This window comes from Camelus bactrianus, chromosome 36, assembly GCF_048773025.1.
Source record: "Camelus bactrianus isolate YW-2024 breed Bactrian camel chromosome 36, ASM4877302v1, whole genome shotgun sequence".
Classification (NCBI taxonomy): Eukaryota; Metazoa; Chordata; class Mammalia; order Artiodactyla; family Camelidae; genus Camelus; species Camelus bactrianus.
Window position 1 is genome coordinate 3,410,612 of NC_133574.1, and position 25,711 is coordinate 3,436,322.

The window sequence follows — 25,711 nt, forward strand, 5'->3', positions numbered from 1 at the left end:
GGTTAGAAGAGGGGTCCGGGGTTTTGCTCTTTTGCCAGAAAGAGAACTTGGAAAGACTGAAGACCAGCTGGCAGCACAAATGATGCGCGAAGCAGGACTTCCGTGCAGAGACTGGGTTAAATTTCAGGGCTAATGCTGGGAAACTGCCTTCGCAGGGCACCAGGGAGCCAGGGCCAGGGCACCTGCGTGCGGAAACCACTTCTCCCTCAAGCAACCATGTGGTCTTAATGAACCTGACTCAAGAACCAAAACAAAAACATCTAGATGTCTTTTAAGTATTTCCTATTCGGGCCACAAGCTAGCGACCCCTGCCATACACGGCTATGTAAGTCCCAATTGTACAAACGTGGGTGGCACCTTATAAAAGTACAATTTTCCCGTCTTCCAGAACCCTTGCCTTCCACGGACAATGTCGCCAACAGCCAAAAACCCTACAGAAGCACTCGGGCCCCCAGGGAGCTGCTCTGAGCAGGTTCCCTGCCTGCTCCGGGGAGGGGCAGCCTGGCCTTCGGTACATATTACGTCAATCAGGACCCTAATCTCAAAGTCCTCGAAGTGCAGTGGGGAGGGAGTCCTTCCCACTGACCCTGAGGGCCTGATTTAAGATTTTGACCCACTGGAGATAAAGGGATTTAAAATTAGTTCAAAAACTTAGAATGAAGACAAAAAAGCTGCTGTCAAAAGCAGGGCACCTGCGGGACACATCCACCTGTGCCTCCGAAAGTGGGCGGGCTGGACCCCGAAGGCTGCAGAGTAACGGGCGGCGGGGGGGGGGGGGGGGGTGGCGGGGACAGCAGCGGGACAGCAGGCCCTCCTGGGGCGGGAGGTGGGGGGTGGGTCTGTCCCTCCACGTGTCTGCAGCTAGACAGACCTGCCCTCTCTGGGGACAGACTCGGTGATGGGGGCGGAAAGGAGAGGGACGTGGGCAGACAAAGATCTGAAGGGAAGCTCCCCAGCTGTCCCCTTGGACTCTGGCCCACAGACCTCTGGGGCCCCCCCATCCGAGCATCTCCTACGGCTTTGGGACCCCCAAGGCCCCAAGCGCTAAGTGCGTGCCTCCCCTCACTCTGCCACCAACCTTTCTTTTTTTTTTTTGTTTTGTTCATTTTTTTGGAGGGAAGGGGCAAATCAAGAAAATCAGAAATGATGCCAACTTTTCTGACTTGCTCTTAGCTTCAAGTCAGAGCCAATGAGAGAAACCAAAAATGCGTGGGCGGCGCCACCTTCTGGAAAGCAGGAGAAAGGCTTCTAACCATCCTGTTGAACTCCGAATCGAAGGCAACAAAACCTTACCTGCATAAGGAAGCTTTCACTGCTTCAAACGCAGCAGCAGAGGAAGAATTCATCGGACACCACGGGAAGAGCTCATACGGTTTCACACACGCACAAAAATTACGATTTTCCAGCAGCCAAACCCAAAGACAGACTATGGCAATCAAACCGATAAAGGAATTCAGAAGAGCTGTTATGACAAAACTCCGCGAGCTAAGGGGAAACGCACAAAGGGACCACAGCGATGTCAGGAATAAAATTAAACAGAAGGAGAACTTTACCAAAGGGACGGAAACCGTGACATAACATCTCCTTCACCCTCGTGCTGTCCCGGTAGCCTTGCCAGCGGACATTTCTGTCCTCTCCCCATCCCACTCATCATGCAGGATCATCATTTTTTTTTTTTTTTCTCAGTGCTTCGACATCACCTCCCTCTCAGAGCTCCACTCTCCAGCTTCCAAACCCACATCATTAATTCCTGCCACCCACCGCCCTTCGTAACAGTACCCGTCTACCGCCTCGTGGGTCAGTCCTCCCTCCCACCTGGCTCCTGGAAGACTTCAGCTCCTGGCTTGGTCCCCCCACCCCTGCTTCTGATGTAACTCTTGGTGATCTTAACATCCACAGAGATAACCTTTGCCATGCTTTTGCTTTCCAGTCTCTTGACTTCCTCCCCTCCAAGGATCTGGATTTTCAACCGACCTTACTTACTCCCAGTGTGATGACTGGTCACTACCTTCCATAATTGGAATTCAAGCATTCTAGTCTCAACCACAAACTCCTGTTTCTCTAGGTCACTCCCTCTAATGGCTCAATTTTAACAAATCGTCACCTGGCTGGGGTCCACAGTCCATCATCCCTCATCCAACGCATCCTCTCTATCTCCCGCAGCTGAAATTCCATGGCGTATCATTGCATCCCTCTGTGCCATGGACCTTCAACCCACCTGCCCGCTCATCCCATCCCTTGTAAAAATTCCAATTCCACATCCATATACCCTTTCCTTCTATTAGCAAGGAGGAGTCAGTCCCACCGGTTGGGTAGCAGATCCCAGCCCGTCTCATCTTTACATTATGATTTTTCCCCCTTCTCTCCTGGACCATTTCTATTACTATGTAAGCACATTATTATTTCTCTCATCTTAAGAATAAACCCTCTCTTGACCCCACTACTCCTTTCAGCTGGCACCCTTTACAGAAATCTCAAAAGACTTGTCTAGAATTCTGTTCTTGAACTCCTCGCCCCTAACCCACTCCAGCCAGGCCTTTGTCCCAGCACCCTCCTCACCCAAGGTCACAAATACTCTCTGCATTGTCAAATCTGTCAGTTCCCAGTCCTCATCTTACAAAACCTCTTGGCAGCATCTGACTCAGTGGTCACTTGCCCCTTGAAGCAGTTTCTTCACTTGGTTCTCCCAGCACCACGATCCCCAGGGGTCCCTTCCACCTCACTGGCTGCTCCTTTTTCCTCTGACTTCTTAACCCTGTGGTCCCCAAGATGCTACCACTAGACTTCTTTCAACCTCTTGCTACCTTTCCTCCTTTGATGGTCTTACTCCAAGTTTAAAAAAAAAAAAAAACCTCTGCCTTCTTAATTCCCAAATAATTTATATCTGTAGCTGAACATCTGGAAACAGCAGACTGGAACATCCAACTGCCTGCTGAGTATTTCCATTCGACTATCCAACAGGCATCTCGATCTAAGATGTCCAAACCCAAACTCATGATTGTCCTCCAAATCCACCCTTCTCCTAATCATTCCCATTTTATTAGCTTTAACCTCATCTGGCTTATATTTATCTGTGAGTGATTCCCCCGGATTTGCATGCAGCTGTTCACAAAAGAGGACTCTATTGATGCCTTCATGGTCTTCAGGTACAAATACAAATATTGAAGTTGGCAGGGCACAGTTTTCAGCTGGAATTAATTCCTCAGAGAGACAGGAAAGTTTGGGGGAAGATAATGTGCTGGTTGTTGCCTTAAAAAAGAATCTAAATTTCAAAACTTTTTTATTTTGCTGACCTCCATGGCTCTCTGAGCTGAGCACTTAATAAACTCAATGTGATCATCGTGTAGTAAGACCGGGTAATCCTGTAAGAATCCAACTATATTAATGATAACAGTAGACAGATACAAAATGTACACGTTAAATGAATTTATCGATATATTCAAAGATACAACCATTAAGAATTCCTTGAACCAAAGACATGATAAAATAAATGTGGACTCCTGCCACAAACAGAAGATAACTTGTCAGTGGTGGTGGGAGTGGGAGTCAGCACAATCACTTCAGAAAAGGACGGCCATCCCTAAGCTTGAGCGTGGACATTCTTTGGCACCTGGAACTTGACTCACAAGTATGACCCAGAAGAAATGCTTGCACGGGTAGGGCACACAAGTAAGCAGACTCTTAGTAGTGTTCTCGGTAGCACACACCAAAACCCAGGAACAATCTAAATGCCCCTCAACAGTAAAATGAGTAAATCAATGGTGGGGGGGGGAAAAAAATTAGAGTGGAATATTATGCAGCCCTGAGTATAAATGGGTAACAGCTACATATTGATATGCACAAATCTCAAAAACACTATTTTGAGTGAAGAAGGCAAGTCATTGAAGATTACAAAGAGCATGTTTCTATTTGTGTGATGCTCAAAAAAACAGGCAAACTAAACAATATATTGTGTCTGCACTCACACCCGTGTGCAGCCGAAAGAAGAAGGAAACTGAGGAGAGTTACAACCTCTGCGTGGGCAGACGGAGGGAAATAGGACTAGGGGACACACTGGAGGCTTCTGCTTGGATTTGATTTCATAACCTGAGTAAAGAACGCATGAGTATGTGTGTTATTCTTCTTTAAACCCTTGAATCACACGGTGTATAATCTCTGAATATAATTATCATCCATTTTTAAATAATAATGACAATTTAGTGAACAATTACTTTATTCCACCCCCTGCGAAGTGAACATCTTGACATGATTGGTTGAATATTTACAACAAACTTGCATGGTGGGCATTTTGTCTCTATTTTACCGATCAGCAGACAACGACGAACTTGTCCTCATGGTTAGTAACAGCCCCAGCCAGGATCTAAACCAGCCTGGCTCTCAAGTCCTCTGCTATCCTGTTTCTCATATTATAACATTAGTTTTTACTGTGTCCGGAACACCTCCACTCGCTTTTACATACAATATTCATAAGCACCCAGTTTTAAGGGTGAGAGCCTCAGGCACATAGAGAGCATGTGATTTATCCAATGTAACACAAATGGTAAGTCCTGAAGTCACCCCTTTTTACGCTCTGTTACCCTCCAGTTCTAACCCCCTCGATCTCTCTGTAATCCATTTTCTCATCCTCTCCTCTCCTTCTAACCAGTGTTCTTCATTCAGGATAACCTCACCACCTCTTAGAACCTTAGACTACAAACTGTCTTCCTTGCTTTTTATGATGATGATGATGGTGATGATGGTTCCACTCGGTGTATCCTCTGCACTGCCCCACCTGTGGTCTTCCCAAAATGAAATTCTAGTAACTCCCAGCAACCAGATATTCTGACTTACACATTATAAATACAAAGAAATACTGGATACTATATGAGAAAAACGAATGTGATATGTACCCTGAATTGAAGACTGGTGCTGGAAATAAACAGGGTCCCACCCCCTTTTCTCACCATAGGCAGAGAACACAGCAGACAAGTAAGGTTTCCCCAGGTAAAGTGATAACAAAACAACTTTACTCCCAAGATGGATTGATCACAGACACATACTTCCCACCCTGGGGCTTATGAGTCCCCAGACATAATGGCCAACCACTGACACCATAAGTAAACCTTATTGGTCTATGAGCTCCAAGAAAAAGTCAGCAGTGGTCCAACCAGGAAACAAGGATACACTCCAGGTAACCCAGAAAATTTAATGGAAACCTAGCTTGCAGGGTCAGCCCCTAGGACAGAGCAGGGCAACGTAAGGAATGAATCTCAGAGCAAACAGCGAAGTGATTGGCCCAAAGAACTCTCAGTCATATTTTTATGCCTTATCCTTAAACACGAACTTAAAAAAAAATAAATGACCCAGCAGGAAAGACAATGCAAAGAATGGGAAAACAAATGTTTTTAAAATAAGGAACATAAAAACAAGCCTCTTCTCAAAGAGGTTTGAAATGTTATTGCACCCACGGAATGCTATTAAATTAAAATATTGCTATTAAATTTAAATTTAAATTTAAAAATTAAATTTAAATTTTAAAATTAAACTTAAATTTAAAAATTAAGCTTAAATTTAATTTTAAATTTAAATTTTAATTTTTAATTTTAATTTAAAAATTAAATTTAAATGCTATTAAATTAAAACAAAAGCGAGCTCCCAAAAATATTTAAATGATAGCTGAAATTGAAAATTAAAATCTGGAAGCTTAAACTCTCCCAGGACAGAGAATTGGAAAACGTGTGGAAAATGAATTGAGGAAGTACATTTGACTAACTAGAGGTCGAGGGAAAAAAAGAACAAAACAAAACAGGGAAAACAGAGGAAAGAACATTTTCAAAAATAATTTAATTTCTGAGAACTGAAAGATCCAAGTCTTCAGATTTGAAAGGTCCGTTAAGTGCCCAGCACAAGAGATAAATCACATCTAGACATTTAATCAAGGTAAAAGAAAGACTCTAAAAGGTTTAATAATAACAATAATAATAGAAATAATTACAACTAAAATAATTATAACAAAGTGATTAACAAAAAGTGAGGATCACACTGAAAATTGACCATCAGCAGTGTATTATCAAAGGCAATTAATTAGCAGTATCCTCAAAGTTCTGAAGGAAAAATATTTAAGTTATTTAGAACCCAGTTTTTATGCACAGCTAAACTATCAGGCAAGTTGCGATTAGACTAAAAATATTTTGACCTCTTATATGTTTTATTTAGAAAGGTATTTGGTAAGAAAAAATACAAACAACCCAACCCAAAAACGGGCAGAAGACCTAAACAAGCATTTCTCCAATGAAGACATACAAAAGACTGATAGGCACATGAAAAAATGCTCAATATCACTCATTATCAGAGAAATGCAAATCAAAACTACAATGAGGTAACACCTCACACCAGCCAGAATAGCCATCATTCAAAAGTCCACAAACGACAAATGCGGGAGAGGCTGCGGAGAAAAGGGAACCCTCCTACACTGCTGGTGGGAATGCAGTTTGGTGCAGCCACTGTGGAAAATAGTATGGAGGTTCCTCAAAAGACTAGGAATAGACTTACCATATGCCCCAGCAATCCCACTTCTGGGCATGTACCTGGAGGAAACTCTAATTTGGAAAGATATGTGCACCCCAATGTTCACAGCAGCACCATTTACAACAGCCAAGACATGGAAACAGCCTAAATGTCCATCAACAGATGACCAGATAAAGAAGCTGTGGTATATTCATACAATGGAATACTACTCAGCCATAAAAAATAATAAAATAATGCCATTAGCAGCAACATGGATGGACATGGAGATCATCATTCTAAGTGAAGTAAGTCAAACAGAGAAAAATATCTGATATCATTCATATATGGAATCTAAAAAAAAAAAGACACTGAACTCATCTACAGAACAGAAACAAACTCACAGATTTAGTAAACAATCTTATGGTTACTGGAGAAAGGGACTGGGAAGGGATAATTTGGGGAATTTGAGACTTACAAATGTTAGCCACTATATATAAAAATAGATTTTAAAATAAGTTTTTTCTGTATAGCACAGGGAACTATGTTCAGTACCTTATAAGAACATTTAATGGAAAAAATATGAAAACAAATATGTATGTATATATATGTATGACTGGGACATTGTGCTGTGCACCAAAAATTGACACATTGTAATTGACTGTACTTCAATTAAATGATACATACATGTAACACACACACACACACACACACACACACACACACACACACGAGTGTGTCTGTACATATATGTGTATTCTGATGCAAGAACTAATATACACACAGGAAAATGTTAGTTTTCTGACACTAGCGAACTAGGACCAGAAGAGTTGATGTCTTGTGCACTCAACCAGACCAGTTTTAAATTATCATGTTATATGTTGTACAGAGAAACCAGCGACGTATGGAATTAACACTTCCGTTTTAATCCCTTAGCAAAACAGGGTGGCTCCTATGTGCAGACACTGCCCTAGAGCTGGGAATCAGACAGACAAGAATGCCTGCCTCTCATGGAACTTACAATCTAATGGGGTGGACGACAAAGAAGTGAAGGATCGTTTGGAAGTGTATCAAAATACCGAATCACTGTGCTGTGTTAACAGGAACAACGAACCTTGTGGGAGGTCAATTATGTTTCAAAAGCAAACTCATAGAAAGAGAGATCGGAGTTGTGGTTTGGGAGGGGTGGGAGGACGAGGGGAAACTGGGAGCAGGTGGTCAAAAGGAATAAGCCTCCAGTTACAGGATAAAAAACACTAGGGGAGTAATGTACAACACGATTAATGTAATGACACTGCTGTGTGTTATATACGAAAGTTCTCATTACAAAAAAAAAGTATCATTTCTTCAAACTGGGAGATCGAAATTTGTAGACACTGACAGGTGTATATAGAATAAATAAACAAGATTATACTGTACAGCACAGGGAAATATATACAAGATCTTGTGGTAGCTCACGGTGAAACAGAATGCGACAATGAATATACGTATGTTCACGTGTAACCGAAAAATCGTGCTCTACGCTGGAACTAGACACAACGTTGTAAACTATTAACTCAAAATTTTTTTAAAATTCTGTTACAGTTTGTATCTATGGATTGTGGAATGCTCATCAAAACTACTTCACAAGATCGGAAATTGAAATCACTACACTGTACATCTTAAACTTACACTGTGTTGTATGTCAATTACATCCCAATGGAAAAAAAAAAAGAGAGAGAAAAAAAGAAGTAAAATTCCCAGGTGGGATGGCGTGGTGGCAGTGGAGGGACAGGCAGCAGTTAAGCGTGGATGTATGCTGAAGAACACGACGTCCATGTTACTTATTACACAGGGTGATCGTGAGGATCAACTGAGAAGGAACAGTTTAAAAATAAAGACAGAGCTCACGTAGGAACCGTTACCCCGTCCTCCAATCTCTACCACTCTTTGTGACACTTTTCATTTAGAAATTCAGGATTTAGGGGGAAGAGAATGCAAATCCATTTTGATTCAATTGTGGTAGGTGAATTGCCGTGTTTTATTTTAATGCAATTTGCTAAATCATGCAGCCCAGATATTTCAGGAGTCTTTTTCTCCTCTTTACTTTTTTAATTGGGATCTAATTCATATATAATAAAACCTACCCTTTTATAGGGTATGAAATTGAATTGCTTTTAATATACTCACAAAGGTGTGTACTTTTCACAACTCACTCCAGAACTTTTCATTGCCCTGAAAAGAAACCCTGAGCCCATGAGCAATCACTTCGCTTTTTCCCATTCTCAGAAGCCTTTTCTAGTCTAGGTGTCGTGTAAGAAGCCTACTGAATGGAGCTATAAGCAAGGCTGATTTAAGAGGAAAAAAAAAAAAAAAAAAAACGCACGCTCTGTGAGCAACTCAAACACCATGGAGACAAGCACACATGACTGTGACAGTGGTGGGGGAGAGAGATGTTACAGGCGAAAAAGCCTTGCAAAACCGCATCCGTGGCATCTGGACATCTCCCCACAAGACTTTCCCTCGAGCACATTATGACCTGGGTGGAACCTGAGGCAGATCTCAGCTCATTGTAAGCAGATTTCTGACCTAAGGGGCTCCCTTTAAACACAAAGCAAGGCGATGCTCCCTGCACTCACTCAGGTAAACTCAGTACCCTCGCTTCCAGGCAGAACCTTTTTAACAAATGGGACACAGACGCCCCAAGAGGGGCAGGGTTTGGACTCAAGCATTGCTTTCCAGCGGCCTCCAAGCACCTGAAATAGGAACCCGGCTTCCCTTCCCACCCTCTCTTCTGTCTGGGCCGTGACCGCCTCCCTCTTCCACGTGGCTTCCTGCTGGGTTTTCTGTTGTGAAAAGCAGGTTTGCGGCTAGTGGACCAGGTGGCCGAGCACTGGGCTGTAAGGGGCAGGGGCTCACGGGAACGGCAGGACGGTTACAAGCTCTCAGACATGCCAGGAGTATGGTTAGCAAGAAAAATCTATTTTAATTTTTCCCTATTTAAGAACTGAGTGTTACTCTGCTGTATCTTGGTCAGCCCTCACTTGGTATTTATAAATACAAAATATTTACATAACGCCTTACCAACCCATGTGTCAGGAACCAGCAGGTCAGCAAAATGAAAAATGAGCATCTCAAATGTATGCTATAAATAGGGATTCATAATTATCTTACATCAAGACAGCATTAATGGCCAGAATCATTGTATTTTACAAGAAAATACACACATTTGCCAGAAGCTGGCATTTTATTAGCTCTACATTTCAGAATAATTTCTACTGTAAGTACTTAATATGTGTGTGTGTATATAAACACGTGTACGTGTGTGTACGTACACAGTGCGTGCCACTTGTGTACACAGATACACAAAAATACGTAAGCACACGTGTACGGAAACACACACACAGCTTTTGGCCTCTGAGGAGCTAACGATCAGTAAAACGTGGGTATACGGTCTCCCTAAGATTAAAGATGGCCAAGGCCTGATTTTTATTTCCCTGAAGACAGTAATTCATTCAAGACTGAAACACCGTCAGCATTGCAAAACCAGCAGAAAATCTGCTACAATCACCACGCTCTGAACCGTGGATCCCAAAACGGAGGCACACTGGTCAACCAGACAGTTAAGACGCCTGCTTGTCATTTCTAAGAATCAGAGGACACTTACCGAATGTGTGCTGCTAGCCAATTTTTTTTCTTTAATATTTCTCTAAGAGGGGTGCTCCCTTCGAAGTGTGTAACCACGACTTCCAGGAAGCAATTTCAAGCAGCACCTTGAGTTCCACAGGAGCGCCGGCTGCCTGGTTACACTTGGAGCATTGAGGGACAAGGCTCCTACCCCACTCGCATACTCTCTCTCTCTCTCCCATCCTTTTATTTGCTGTTTCTTCCTCCATGATTTATCTGCTAGCACAGGACTCAGAACGTACAGGACTTCACCGTGCCCTTTAATATCTCCTACAAACCAAAATATGACGGATGGGAAGGAAGGAAAGAAGGCAAGAAGGAAAAATAATCCATTATTTCCTAGCATTAAAATTTGGTAATTATCTATGATGGAAAAAAAAGAAGTTTGTCTATCTTGAAATTATTTTAATTTAGAAACAGAAAACACCTTGGAAGAAAACAAATGAAAGAAAAACACAAAATTTACGGGCAAATTTTTACTCCATGAGCTTCTCAAATCCTCATTTGTTCACGAATCCCCAAAACATACTTTTCAAAAAAGGTCTTCAGCCACCACTGTAAAAGAAAGAAAAAATGGTCAATTTTGAGTATATATAAGATTTTAATAATAGTAGTAATTTGAAATGAAATGTGCTGTCATTTTATGGACCCAAAACTAGGTGTTTGAGAACCACACCTACGTGACCCCAAGATCACACAAAAGAAACTGAACTTTATTTAACATCTTGCAACTGAAAAGGCCCCTCTACAGGGAGGCAGTGTGGCTGTTGGAACAGGCCTGTGAAAATTGAGAAATCTCACCCGGGAAACGTGCTTATCAGCAGCCTAACGTAACGCCTTTCTTAACAAGATGAAAAATGCGAATCACAGAACAGGTTGGCTGGTTGAGAACTTTTTCAACTTGATGTACAATCAGCCATTTGAAGATAAAGAATGCAGACTCAACCGGTGTGTTGAGCACAGCCACTCACAAACCTCGTGCAAGACTGACAACCAAAATAACCCTTTTCTGCGGAAGAACTGCTAAGTTTCAAGAGCACGCACGTTAAAACTGTCTGCCGAGAGATACATTCTACAGCTGTGCTGGGAAAGAAGGAAAAGTAATTCCAGGACTAGGTAAAGGTCATACGCTTAAAATACTCCTGAATATACACTTTAAAGCCAAACAGTTTAAGTGCTTGTACCGTTAAACTGTGTTGCTGTAACTAAAATGCCACAACTATGTAACTCCTTTAAATTATAACCCTGTGGACGTTAATTTTGACATGGTGTGACACCATAGTGGTGGCCACATGTCATCATGCACCTGGCAAAGCCCACAGAATGTCCAACACCAAGAGTGAGCCCTCATGTAAACTGTGGACATTGGCTGATAATATTGTGCCCATGTTGGATCATCGATGGCACCAAAGATGCCACACCGATGAGGGATGTTGAGGGTCGGGGGGAGGGGGCTCTGTGTGAACTCTCTCTATCTTCTGCTCAACTCTGCTGTGAACCTGAAACTGCTCTCAAAGAATAAAGTCTATTTTACAAGAATTATAAATAAACAAATAAATAAAATCACAGAGCAAGAAACTATTGCTCACACTAAGCCTTTACACCAAACTGCCCGAGACGGCCCACTGTAACTGCACGCTGCCACAAGGCGTCCCGCCAACTTGCAATGAATGTAGAAAGAAAAGGCACTGAGAAAAGCACAAAGGAATCTCAGTGTTTCTCAATTAATACACCTAAAGGTTAAGACACCCTCCCTTTACTCCGAGTGCCTCATTATAATAACCACGACTTGATCTTTTCTGTAACCCGAGTTAAGAGCTATTACCCTGACTGAGTAAGCTGGGCACAGAGAAGCCAGGTAAGCTGCCCAAGGGTGTGACAGCCATTCAGTAACGAGGGAGAGGATTTGCACCTGAGCTATTTCCTCTGCACGTTAAAAATCTTGAAGACAAGTTAATACACTGCGCAAAAAGGACCTCGATTTGAATGTTCGTTTCGTGCTTGCTTTGTCTCACACCAAGTGCCACTCACTTCCTGGACCCTTTAACATTTCACTTATTAAAAATTACACACAGTGCCTAGCTCACAGAACAGTGACAGAGATAACGTAAGACATTAAATCACTGAGTTGTCTGGCACTTAATAACCATCAGCGGACCTGTCTGGCGTGAAAAAGTCAAGGAACACATCTGTGTATTAATGGAACAGGAGGCTGGGAACTCAAATGGTTTGCCTTTCCAGGATGCCCTAGATACTGTCGACTGCAAGAAAGTTTACTTACACAATGATGTTATTAATAGGAATATGGATCAGTTTCACAAAAAATCCGATGAATCCCATTATAGCAAATCCTATTGCTGTTGCCATGGCAATCTTCTGGAATTCTGGAGTTAAAACACAAAACGTACATTATTTTTGGCACTGTCACTGCAAGGAGAGGGGGGAATAGCAAACAGGGACATAAATACACTTACTGGTGTACATTTCTCCTGATAATAAGCAGACAATGTGAAATAAAACAAAGTATGACATTATTCATAGTAATTAAGTGGATTGACAGACTTTTTAAATTTTCTTATTTTATTAATATTTAAGGAAACATAAAAATAAAAATAAAATATTTAAGGAAACATGAAAATAGTGAATCTATCAGCAAGCAATAAAACATTTCTCCCTAGCAAGTGACCAGAATACCAAAAAGAGATGATGACCAGAATACCAAAAAGAGATGAAACACAGATAGAATACACAGTGTTTGTCTTAAAAATTCTGTAACATTGCTAAAGGTATCAATTATAAAGCCTCAGAACATAACTTCTTATGAACAACAGGCCCACCGTCTTTGATCTTATAATGAGGCCAAAAATAAGGCTTGAAAAATCAAACCAGGCACACTTTTATGTGAAGGTCGGCCCCTGGTAATGTTTCCAAGTAATATTATTTCCTCGGGGAAGCTTTTCCTGCCCTCCTGACTTGGTTAGTCCTCATATTATGTGCTGTCAAACATTCCTCCGTTTCTCTGCGATAACACTTACCACAGCCATTAATTAAAAATTATAATGGTCATTATTTGTTTCTGACTATTTTCCCGCAAAGATTCTAAGCTCCAAAGAGCAAGGACTATTCTCTACTATGTTACGTATTTTTATATACTATATATATAATATAATACATTATATTGTTTCTCTATTATAGTCCCAGCTCCTACCTCAGCCAGCAGTCAATAAATCGACAGAGGTAGACAAATTCTGGTGCACCTTTTAACACATGAGTTATGATAAAGAAGAAATTAAACTTCCTAGGTTGACAACAACTAGGTTGTTAAGGCCCTTTTTTGTTTGGGGGAGTGTGGGCAGGGGCCGGGCACAGGAAGGAGAGCTGCGAAAGATTTTCCAGAGTGGAAATGTGAAAGATACTAAAAACTGTAGTCATTAACTATCACGGAGGCAGAAGCAACGTGGAAAACAAGGCTGTATCAGATAATCATATACCATTTGAAAATACATAAAGCAGAAAAATGCGTAAGGTGTACAACAAAGTGTCCAAAATTCAGGAAAAAGGGACAAGGTTAAAACGCAATAAAGCAAAGTCAATCAATAAAAGTGCTGATGAACGTAATGCAACAGTTATTAAACAGGAAGACACTAAAAGAACAGGCTTAGAAAATGCAAAGGCTTAATTTTTTTCCTCTCACTTCAAAATCATTACCTTTTCTATCAGGTTTCGTGCATCTCTTAACCAGCCGAATGGAGTCCTTCACAAACTGCCGACTCGGCTCCACGAACTGCATCACCTGATCCATGATGCCTGCTTCAAAAAACAAAAAGGAAAAGAAGATTTATATCACTGGCATTATGTGTTACACAGCGAGGACTTGCTGACTTATACAAACGTCAATGAACTGATACCTGATATGGATCAATTTCATCTTAAAAAAATGCTTTTTTACAGACTCCAAGCCTCCATTGACATTAATTTTGAAATCCCCAGCAAAGCATCGACAACAAGGCAGTAAGAAAACAGGTCTTGTCCATGCTATTACCACTGACAAAGGAGGCGCGTTCTTAACAGAAAAGGGCTAACGTTACTAAAAGGTTGAAGACTAACAACAGGTCCATCCCTTACCCACTCTGCAGTCTTCCCACTGTTCCTGCTAAGGGGTCAACAGTGCTGGGACCCAACAAACATTTCCTGTAACCAATCTGAAACTCCGCAGACACCGGTGTCTAGGGCAGTGAACGCCAACTGTGTGCTGCCAAGAGCCTAGCGCAGAGGCAAAGTGTAGATGTCCATCTGATGGTTCTAAACCATCAGCCACACGGTATTTTAAGAAAAGAATGTATTTCACGGGATAGGTCTATCTATAAAAATTTTCATATCACGTCGGCTAAACTGAGATCCAGATTCTGAGAAAGCTATTAGCTAAACTCTAAACCTTAAGGTCTGGACACATCTTTTAAGGAAAAAGTGCTACATATTTCATCACGTAGGTTCTTTTTTTTTTCTTTTTTAAATTTTTTTAACATTTTTGGGTACTATTTACTTATTTATTCGGGGGGGAGATAATTAGGTTTACTTATTTTAATTTTTTTTTTAAATGCAGATACTAGGAATTGAACCCAGGACCTTGGGCGTGCTAAGCATGCACTCCACCACTGAGCTACACCCTCCCCACCATTCAGGTTCTTTTGAGAAACCTATTACCCAACAGAAATGCCATCCAATCTGAGCTTGGAGAGCCACTGGTGTATGAGAACTAATGAAGTCAGTTTATTACTTGTATTTTATTACATTTCTAGGGCTTACAACGGTGGCCAGGCACACAAACACTCAATAAATGAATTTCTGTTGAATTAATGAATTAATGCCATCCGTCAGAGGAGGTGGCAGCTCAAATCCCTTTGTGTGACATGTAGCCTCTCTAAGCCCCAGTTCCCTCACCCGGGGGGGCAGCAGGAACCCACACGTATACAAACCCCGAAAGTACACTGAGAATTCTACAGACACCCTGGGTGACGTACGCTGGGTCCCCCTGAAATACAGTTAATGCCTGTTCCTCAGCATCTCACTCAATTCTGTTCAGACCCACTGGGCCTAAACCTCACAGATGCCCTGATGAAAGCGAAGGGCCCTCTCGCCACAACAAAGACATGCACGACCCCCATGACGCCGCACAGTGTCAGGCGGGGACCCAGCAGCCCTCGTGACCTCTGGACCCGGAATCCCCATCAGCGCGCCCACCTCCCGGCACAGACCGCACACCCCGGCCCCGAGGGGCCCTGCGCCGCCGCCGCCGCCCGCGTTCCCGGAGCGGGGCCCGCAGAGCCCAGCCAGGCCCGGGGCCTCCCTGCGGGGGGACCGCGGGGCGTGGAAGCCCCCTTCCCCCGGGCTCCCGGGCCTGGGTCCGCGCCCCCCAACAACCTGGGGCCTGGGGAGGACCCGCCCACGCCCGCCGTCCCTGCGAGTCACCAAGGGGCCGCCCGACCCCCGCGCTCCCCGGCCGGAGCCTCCCTCACCTGCCCGCCGTCGGCCTGAACTCCAGTGACACGTAGCACAGGAGCCGCCGCACAGGGGACCGCGCGCCGGAACCGGAAGCCGGGACCGGCTACGACCCGCCCACCCCTCCGTTCATTGGTCCTTTAGGGAGACGTCGGCGCGCCGGCGCAGCCCGGCGTGCGCCTCGACCCTGCTTCCGGAACCGGCGCGCGGAGTGAGCGGCGCCGGCGCTGGGCGTGGGCGGGGCCCTCCTTGGCCTGGGCGGGGCGTGGGCGGGGCCCTCTGTGACGCGGGCGGGGTGTGGGCGGGGCGTTCCCCGCGAGCCCTCCCTGCCCGCTGCCTCGCACGGCGCATGCTCGGTTGCCACCAGCTGGGTCATCTCTGCTGAACGCGTCCCGGGCGACGGGGCATCGGCTCTGCCGGGCTTCGTCTCGGGCGGTGACCTCCTGGATACCCATACCTTTAGTGCGTGTTTAATTTCGTTGCTGAAAATGGACCTTGCAGGCAGCGCGGTGGCTTTACGGCCTCTCTTCCTCGCAGTGGCCGCCTTCCTCCGCGTCCCTCTTGGGACAACGGTGGCGCTGAGCCCATCATCCGGGATGCTGTCCGACTGTGGAGTTCGCTGAGAATGTTACGAACCCAGGCAGTTGGTGGTAACCTGTGTTTGTGTGAATTTAGACTGAATCATTCTTTGGACAGTCATTTATGGAGCGCCTCCTGTGTGTAACACTTTTACTGGGAGCTACGAATAACCCAGGCACGCCATACCCTCTTTTATTACTGTCTAGTAAGGGAGTTCAGTTTAGGGAGGAGAACAGTCAAGAAAGCAAGATAATTGCAAGTCAGTAAAAATTGCTATATAGCAAATAAAAAGTATTGTGAAGGGGGGAGACAGTGGGGTCAAGACGGGGGTCCTTTGGATGGTCACTCCAGGGATGAAGAATTGTTCAAACACCCCAGCCTGTCCAGAATTTTTAAATTGTTGAAAGTCAGGCAGAGTATCCACATCTATGAACTACCTGCAGTGCATTGTATGGAGACTGTTAACATAAATTCCTGACCTCTGTCCCACTGAGACAGAATATCAGGACCTTTAGGGATTCAAAACCCACATTTTATAAAAACTCACAAAGAGGTTTTGGGTGGGGGAGTTTACAGCCCTGAGAGTTCTGGCACAGCTCTGGACTCGGTGCCATCTCAGCTGCCCCTGACTTAGGCTGATTCCCTTGTGATGCTCCGTGGCGAGGCCGAGAGAGGCATTTTGCTTCACAGACCTGTGGGCTTTGAAAAAGTTTTTCATTTCCAACACATTGTTACATCCTGTAGTCAGATACCCTGTGAAATAAGTATTCACAGGCTCCCGTGCTCTGCTATGCTGTGGGACAAAAACCCATCATCATTTCATCACATATTTGGAAAATCTAAGAAAGAAATTGCCTAGAAAGAAATTGACGCCCACCACCCTGACATACATATATTAGAGGGGACCATTGAGCAACTGTAGATGCCACATTGAACCATTATGTCCTTAATGTTTAGGTGAGTGTGTATTTTTATGTCCGCACATGAGTGCTTAGAATTCCTCCTTGAATTCAAAACTAGTGGGCATATTAAAAATACGGTATTAACCCAAAGAAGGCAGGAAAGGGGGAAAAGAGAAAAACAGAAAACAAAGCAGCCCAAACAAAACCAAACAACTAAAACAGGAAAACTAAATATAACCCCATCTATAATTTCATTACATCTAAATGTAATTTTTATGTTTAAAAATTCTCCTTAAAAAAACAGACGTCAAAATGATTAAAAGAACAAAGAGTTAGCTATTATATATACTGATTGCAGAAGTACACTTTATACATAAGACATAAGTTGCAAGTAAATACATAGAAATGTGAACAATAAGAAGACTTTGTCAGAATTTGGTACCAAGTGTTTGTTGATATCAGATAATATTAATAATGTAGAATTTAATATAGGAATTACCGGAATGTAAAGGGGCATTTCCATAATGATAAAAAACATAATAATCATAACACCCTCAATAAGAAATGTATGTCAGTCAGAAATGTGTGCCCCTAAAAACTGAGCTTAAAAATACATACAACAAAAATTATAAAAAGACAAAGCTGAGGGGAGGCAGGCAGAAAGGGGTAAACTGGGAGTTCAAGGTTTGCAGATACTGACAAATATATATAAAACAGATAAACAAGTTCATACTGTGGAGCACAGGGAACTATATTCAAGATCTTGTAGTCGCTCACGGTGAAAAAGAATATGAAAATGAATATATATGTATGTTCATGTGTGACTGAAGGTCAGAAATTGGCACAACGTTGTAAACTGACTATATCGCAATTTAAATAAATAAATAAAGCTAAGGGAAATCTACAGACGAGTAGATTTTAACGAGTTTCCTTACAGTGATTTATAGCATTAGGGAAAATAAAATAAAATCAGCAAAGAAATAGAAGATCTGAACAACATTGTCAAATACCTTGACCTAATTAATCTATAAATGAAACTCGACCCCCCAAACTGGAAATAGACATTCTTTTCAGGTGCTCGTTGTAGCTTCAGCAAAACAGGACATATAATGGTCATAAAACAAGTCACATTAAAAAGGATTCAAAGCATACATTGTTTTTTATTTTTCTGACCACTGTGGAATTAAATTAGGAAGTCTATTACAATCAGATACCTAGAAAAATCCCAAGTATTTGGAAATTAAACAACATGTTCCTAAATAAATAATCCAAAGGGTCAAAGGAGAAATCACAAGAGAAATTAGGAAGTCAGTTGAACTGAATGATGATTAGAACGTAACGTATCAAACTGGAAGTTACCGCCACACACAAGAATGGTTAAAAACGTTGACAGCATCATATCCGGGTATAAACATGGATCGGTCAGAGCTGTCATCATTGTCGGTGGGAATGTAAAATGGGACAATCTTTTGGAGAACGATTTAGCAATTTTATAAAACTAAACATACAAACACCCTATGATCGCTCGATTTCAATTGTAGGCATTTACCGAAGAGATATGAAAACACATTCACCAAAAGACTTGCACAAAAATGTAGCCAAAAAAAAAAAAAAAAAAGAAAGAAAAACTTAAAGTGAGTCAGAGGTCCATTAACAGGAGAATGGATGAGCAAAAAGGTGTATTTCCACCATGCAATACTATTTGACAATTGAGAAAAAAAATAGAGAGACGTAACAACATTGATGAAATCAAAACCATTATGGCGAGTGAAAGAAATCTTTGCAAAAGAGCACGTACTGGAAGGAACATTTGTAAGACGTTCTAGGCAAGACAAAAATTACTGTATGGTGAAAACAGTGTTTGCCTGGGGGCAGGGACTGAAAAAGAAGATGAGGGGACCATGGGGTGGGGGGAAGTAATGGAATTTGACAAGGGTTAGGGTTGCTGGGCTGTCTTGGTGCAGTCTGCCATAACAAAATACAATCACCTGGATGTCTCCAACAATACACACCTATTCCTCACAGTTCTGGAAGATAAAAGTTCCAGATCAGAATGCCAGCATGGCTGGGTTCTCCTGAAAGGGTGTTGTCCTGGTTTACAGAGGGCTGTCTCCTCATCCCACACTGAAAAGGATGCTAATCGCACCATGAGGGCTCCACCCCTGTAACCTGCCAAAAGCCCCACCCCAAGTACCATCACATTAACGCTTCAACAGATGATGGGGCGGGAGGGGGGGTGTACACATTCAGTCCATGGCAACAGGGATGTGCTGTTCCTCACAACTCATCAGATGGTACCCTTAAGGTCTGCCGTCTCCTCTATGTAAAAATTAACTCAAAAAAATAAAGCACACCGGACACTAACCTTAGTTAAGTGATGTCACTGCTGTCGGGAGCAATGCATACAAGTATTCAGTCACTGTGGTCCCTTCTCTGTGGTTGTGGGTGTTCGCTGAACAGCTCAACTTTTACGTACACCTGACATTTTTCATAATGTGGAGAAAAATCTATACGCACAGCACTAAATCCAGTTTTTAAAATGTTGCTCTGACAAATAATGATGAATAGAAATCAAAAGTAAACATAGCAGACATTTTTAATTGCCACCCGGTTTTAAAACATCGGGGAAATATGAAAAATGTTACTTCAGGTACGCTGAATTCATGCTCCATTTAGATTCCCGAATCTCTAGCTGAAGTCAGAAAACGTTTCAAACCCCTTGTGTAGATGTAGGATTTTTTCAACCACCAAGTTAAATCATATACCCTCCAGGTAGGTTAAATGATTTGTTACCCAGGGTCTTCTGTTCCTTAAAGTAGAAAAATATAATCTTTAATTGCAAATGGGATCTATGATACTTTTTACATTTCTTTTACTTCCAAATAAGATCTCTGTCCTTATCTGAAGGAAAGTTTAAAATTCTATCTCTATATCTTTTTATATATATATAGATTTTCAAAATGGGGATATTTTGGGCTCATTTTCAGGCCACTGTGATCAAACAAATATTGCAATAAAGCAAATCACATAAATTTTTTGGTTTCTCAGTGTATATAAAAATTACGTTTACACTATACTGTAGTTGGTTAAGCGTGCGAGAACATTATGCCTAAAAAAGTTAATTTAAAAATACTTTATTGTTAAAATAGATAAAAAGCAAGGCCCTACTGTACAGCACAGGAAACTATATTCAATATCTCGTAATAGCCAATAGTGACAAAGAATATGAAAAGGAATATATATGTATATAAATGAGTCACTATGTTGTACACGAGAAATTACCGAAACATTGTAAACCAACTATAGCATAATAAAAACTATACTTCAATTAAAAAAAAAATAAACTAGTAGTTTTGGAAAGTGTTCAAATGATTCTGATACTAACTGCTCTAGTAAAAGGTTTGGTAATCTACAGTCCATCAGTCAAACCTGGCCCTCTGTTTATTTTTGTAAATAAAGTTTTACTGGAACACACACACACACTTTATTGCTAAAAAATGCTAACCGTTATCTGAGCCTTCAGTGAGTCGTAATCTTTTTGCTGGTGGAGGGTCTTGCCTGGATGTTAGTGGCTGCTGACTGATCGAGGTGGTGGTTGCTGAAGATTGGGGTGGCTGTGGCATTTTATCAAAAGAAGACAACGATGAAGTTTGCCACACTTGGGGGCCATTAATTAGCCTGATTTCAATATTGTTGTGTCTCAGGGAATAGGGAGTCCCGAGGAGAAGGAGAGAGATGGGGGAGACAGCATCAGTGGACCAATCAGAACACACAGCATTTACTAAGTTCTTACTCTTATATGGGTGTGGTTTGTGCCACCCCAAAACAATTACAACGGTTCCGTCAAAGCTCACTGATCACAGATCGCCATAACAAATATAATAATAATGAAAACGTTTGAAACAGCATGAGAATTACCAAACTCCGCTCTAGGGAGCAAATGTGGGTGGAAAAAATGGCGCCACTACACTGGCCCAACTGGGGGTTGCCACAGATCTCTGGTTTGCAGGAAGGCAGCAACTGCGAAGCTCAGGAAAGTGAAATAGAATAAAATAAGGTCTGCCTGTATTAAAACATCATTAGAGTTCTCATTGCAGTACTTGAGGGAGTTCAACTTTTGGTTACAAAATAGTAAATAGGATTCAACACATATACCCACGTTTATATGTATATACGTCTGTGTTTAGGAAACGTCTTAAAAATATAGATCATTAAAGATACAGATCAGATAGATTTGATAATGTTTAAATGTTGTTACCATTGACACTTTTTACTAGTTTAAGTTTTAAAATTTTTTTAGTTTTTTTTTTTAAGGTAATAAGATATTTGATAAAGCAAGAGATGGTAAATGTCTGTCGTATCCTGGGTGTTTAGGGGACCTTCCCACCTGTGCGTCAATCCACAAGAGGTAGGAATAAACCACTGCTGGTTTGCCCGGGGGACAGTAACAAATGCTAATTAGCTCACCGTTCCAGTGTTGCTGTCCATTCAGCCTTCTCTGACCTGTGTCAGCTGTCACGTCTCTTCTTTGCTCCCTTGCTTCAACTATGTTCACATGTATCTGTTCTTTTTTTCTGTAATTCCTCTGTAACATGCCCTCCTTTCTCTCCCAACTCTCTTTCCTTTGCGTGAGCGTCCTTCAAGGCGAGCTCAACTCTGCCCCCTCTTCTTGGAAATTTATCTGTGATTTCCTAAGACAAATAGTATTTTTATACAGTTGGCACTTCACAACGAAAATGGCTGGAAGGCGGGGAGCAGGGAGGACCTGGGAAGAAGCAAGGATTTCACAGCCCCTCCCTTTTTGTTCTGTATTTGTTCCTTTAAGCATCATAAATTAGGAAGAGCTACATTTTTTTATATTTTTTAACATTTTTTATTGATTTATAATCATTTTACAATGTTGTGTCAAATTCCAGTGTAGAGCACAATTTTTCAGTCATACACGAACATACATATATTTACTGTCACATTTTTTTCGCTGTGAGCCACAAGATCTTGTATACATTTTCCTATGCTATACAGTGTAATCTTGTTTATCTATTCTACAATTTTTTTATAAAGGTGAAGGTGACTCTCAGAGTCAGTAAGTGTAACAGATATCCTATGGGAGTGGCATTCAATCAAGAAAGTGTTAGCAGAGCTCCAGGAAAAATCAAAGATTTGAAAACAAAGGGTTTTGGGGGGCAAGAATATTTTACAGTTAAATATGATCAGGTCAAATAAAGTTTTTTAAGTCCTTTGAGTAAGTTCTTCTGTTACATTTTTCTGTAAGCACAGCCACGAGAGCAGTGACAATGACCTGAGGTGGCGTATACTTAATCACTTGTGACCCTGTTTGTCAGTTTCAATAAATAGATTTAATTAGTTCTCTGCAGGATTCTGCATCATTCGATTACTTCCTCTTGAAACTCTCTGCTACCTTTAACTCATGATAATTAAAAGCCAAAACTCCCCCCAAACCACTCTCTGACCATCTCTGAGTCTCCTGACTTGACTTCACCTCCTGCACGGGTCCCCTATGGCGAGGGTAGGCTTAACTGCTCTGACACACAAACCCGACATTGGGTTTAAGATACTTCCTTCCCGCCCAGACCCCAGTCTAAGGGGGATTTGAGGTAGGGATGGGGTCTGTCTCCCACAGCCATTCGGCATCTGACTCCCTCCACCGCGCAGCACTGGCGATCTCTAGGGCTCTGGGGTCCTCGGCATCCAGCCAGGAGATGATGGAAGAGAAAGAAGGTGGACAATCACGTGAGATTTTAGAGAGCTGAGAACGGCGTTCATCACTTCCACCTACATTTCATTGACCGGAACGCACTCACATGACTTCACCAAACTGTAGCAGCGGCGGGGAGATGTCTGATCATGCGCCAAAAGAGGAAGGAGACATCACTAGTACTAAATTTGTCTATGACAAATTGTTACTCACCCATTGAACTGAGATTTATGTTACCTCTAAGAAAGGGTGCTCTACACTTCCGTGATAATACAATCATCGCTTGGTATCTGCGAGGGATTGGGTCCAGGACCCACCCACTCGGGTACCAGAATCCGGGGATTATATAAAATGGGGGAGCATTTGCATTTAACCTACACTCATCCCCGCCATGTACTTTAAATCATCTTTAGATTACGTATAATACTGAACAGCATGTAAATGCTATGAAAATAGTTATAAATACAATATAAGTCCTATGTCAGTAGTTGCCAGCTCACAGTAAATTCAAGTTTTTGCTTTGTGGAACTTTCTAGAATTTGCTTTTTTTTTTTTTTTTTTTTTTTACATTTTGGACAGGGCTTGGTTGAATCCCCAGGGATACAGAGAACTTTTGATTTGTATTTCAGACATCCAGCCAGTAGAGGGCAGTGCTGAAGCACAAATGGGCCACCAGAATGGACACCTCAATGGAAACGTTTGGGTGGTTAGCCCAGGGGCACTTTGTTTCCCTGGAGGAACCAGCTAGATCTTCTACAAAAGGAGGCTAAAACCAGATTATCAGTGAGCACCAAGAAGCATTCATTCTATTAAAGTAAAGCGTGAAAGGAAAGTGAATGCATTTGTAGAAAGCATCGCTTTGATTCCAATTTTATGTTGTTGTAGTTGTTGAAAACATTACTTCTCAGTAATAAAACCGTTCCTATCAAGGAGCTCTGTAATCTCTGGGATGTGATGCAAAACGACCACGTGCTGATGCGGGAGGAGGACGAAGAGCTGGCAGATTCTGGGAAGGTGTTGACCCTGGAAGGAGAGATGGCCCTTGGTGCATTTCCCATTTTTGTGACTTTACCCTAAAGGGCCGTGAGAAAGGCAAAAAGTCTTCTCACCAGCTTTATCTTCCCAGCCCCTTTTGAAATCCAGATCTGAAGACTAATCGGCCACATTTTTGCAGGACGCGCTAGCTTCCTGGACCCCCCAAAAGAAGCCCCCAGATGGCTGCAGCCTGGAACAGAGTGCAGGAGTTACCACGTCCCTTCCTGTCACCCCGAAAGAGTCCATTTCGGATGGAGATGAAGATTAAGTTTACTTTCCCTCGCGGGTTAATTTTACAGAATTTTGAGCGATCCTGTGTACCAGTTGTTCAAAGGGCCACCAACAGCCTCTCTCTATCCTGGAATCACCTGTGACCTTGTTTCTGACCTCTGCCATCCCATCACCACTCAGGGCAGGTCCTGCAGACCAAGTCCTCTTGGCTGTTGGCTTCCCCTCCGCCTGGACCACGGGGCAGCCCCCCAGCCAACTTCCCTGCTCCTCTTCCTGCCACCTGCCTGCCATCCTCCTCCGGGTCCGAGAGTCAGATTATTCAATATGCTTATCAGTTTATATTAATCCTACCCTTTAGCTTCTTATTGTGGTTAGAACGAAATCTAATCTCCTGACCCATCCCCTGATCACTTCTCTGAAGTCACCCCTCACTCACTGGGGTCTTGGCTTGCTTTCTGTCCCGCAAGCCTTTCAAACCCATCCTTTCATCCAAGCCACTGTCCTCGCTGGTCCCCGTGCGTGCGTGTCCTTTCTTTGCCTGGCTGCCCGCCTTCCATCATTCCTGCGCTGATTCTGCTGCTGTCTCCTCTTCCTGCCCGGCCCACCTCAGCTGGTCCTCACCCAGGCTCAGTCCCTCTCTGTCCCTTGGCACTGTTTTGTTCTCTTCATAGCTTTTACCAGTATCGGAAACCGCCTTCATCTGTGTATCTGTTGCAGCACCATTCAGTTCAGATGCAGAGTTTATTGGAGAAAGACATTCAGAGAAGTAGTGAAGCAGACAGTTCTCTGGTTGGGGAAAAGGATGCTCCAGGTCATGGCAGCTACCAATCAGCCTGTCTTTCTGTTAAACTATCTCAACTCTCCTCCCCAGGCGCTCTGCTCAGCCGGCAGAAGCGGGGAAGACCTGAGCAGCTGGGGCCACCAGTCCTGTCTCCTCGCTGAGAGGTGACACCACAGAGCCAGGGACGTTGTGGCTCTTGTTTGCCACTAGAACAGTCCCAGGCACATAGAAAGGCAATCCAAAAAATATTGTGAAAGGAATGACAGAATAATAGCATGAGTGATGATGAAGTCTAAAGATGATGAAGACTAAAGACGAGCCAAAATTTAGAAGGAAAGGCCCTTGGTAGTGGACTGGGACCTGCTGGGTAGATGGTGTCTGAATTTATGGCAGCCCTGTAGCCGAGCAGAAGCTGCAGGTGCAACGCAGTTACTAAAGCGACCCCAGCTAGTGTGACAGCAACCCGAATCCCATCGAGAGACCAAGCGACACTCAGAGAGTTGGAGAACTCAGGTTTATTACAGAGGAGTTAACACTCCAAGCTCTGGACCCCCGTCTGTAGGTGTACACAGGATTTTTATAGGGTTTTAGGTTTCAAGTAAGTTTGCACCGTATGCAAATGAGGTTTTAGAAATGCACCAATCAGGAGTGAGCTTTTGGGAACCAATGGAATTTTAGGGGTAAATGCAAATGAGGTGTTAGAAATAAACCAATCAGGAGTGAGCTTTTGGAAACCAATAGAATCTTAGGGATAAGTTTTGTTTTCCTAGAAGCAAGCCGTTTCACAGAAGCACAAAAGCGGGAAGGCGATGGCCCGGC

At 42.8% G+C, this 25,711-nt stretch overlaps 1 long non-coding RNA gene across 3 annotated transcripts; it reads right to left on the reverse strand.

The window, feature by feature from the left end:
• Window positions 1-10,533: 10,533 nt before the first annotated feature.
• LOC105067683 (protein transport protein Sec61 subunit gamma) lies at window positions 10,534-15,803 on the reverse strand. Of its 3 annotated transcripts, none has more exons than XR_012504342.1 (4): window positions 15,666-15,803; window positions 13,858-13,956; window positions 12,431-12,533; window positions 10,534-10,704 (listed from the first exon to the last, which is right to left on the reverse strand). It is a non-coding gene; the product is annotated as a protein transport protein Sec61 subunit gamma (long non-coding RNA). The 3 variants fall into 3 exon arrangements; XR_012504341.1 differs by having other exon boundaries at window positions 13,858-13,959; window positions 15,666-15,799; XR_012504343.1 differs by lacking the exon at window positions 15,666-15,803 and adding an exon at window positions 14,058-14,079 and having other exon boundaries at window positions 13,858-13,959.
• Between the last annotated feature and the right edge of the window lie 9,908 nt (window positions 15,804-25,711).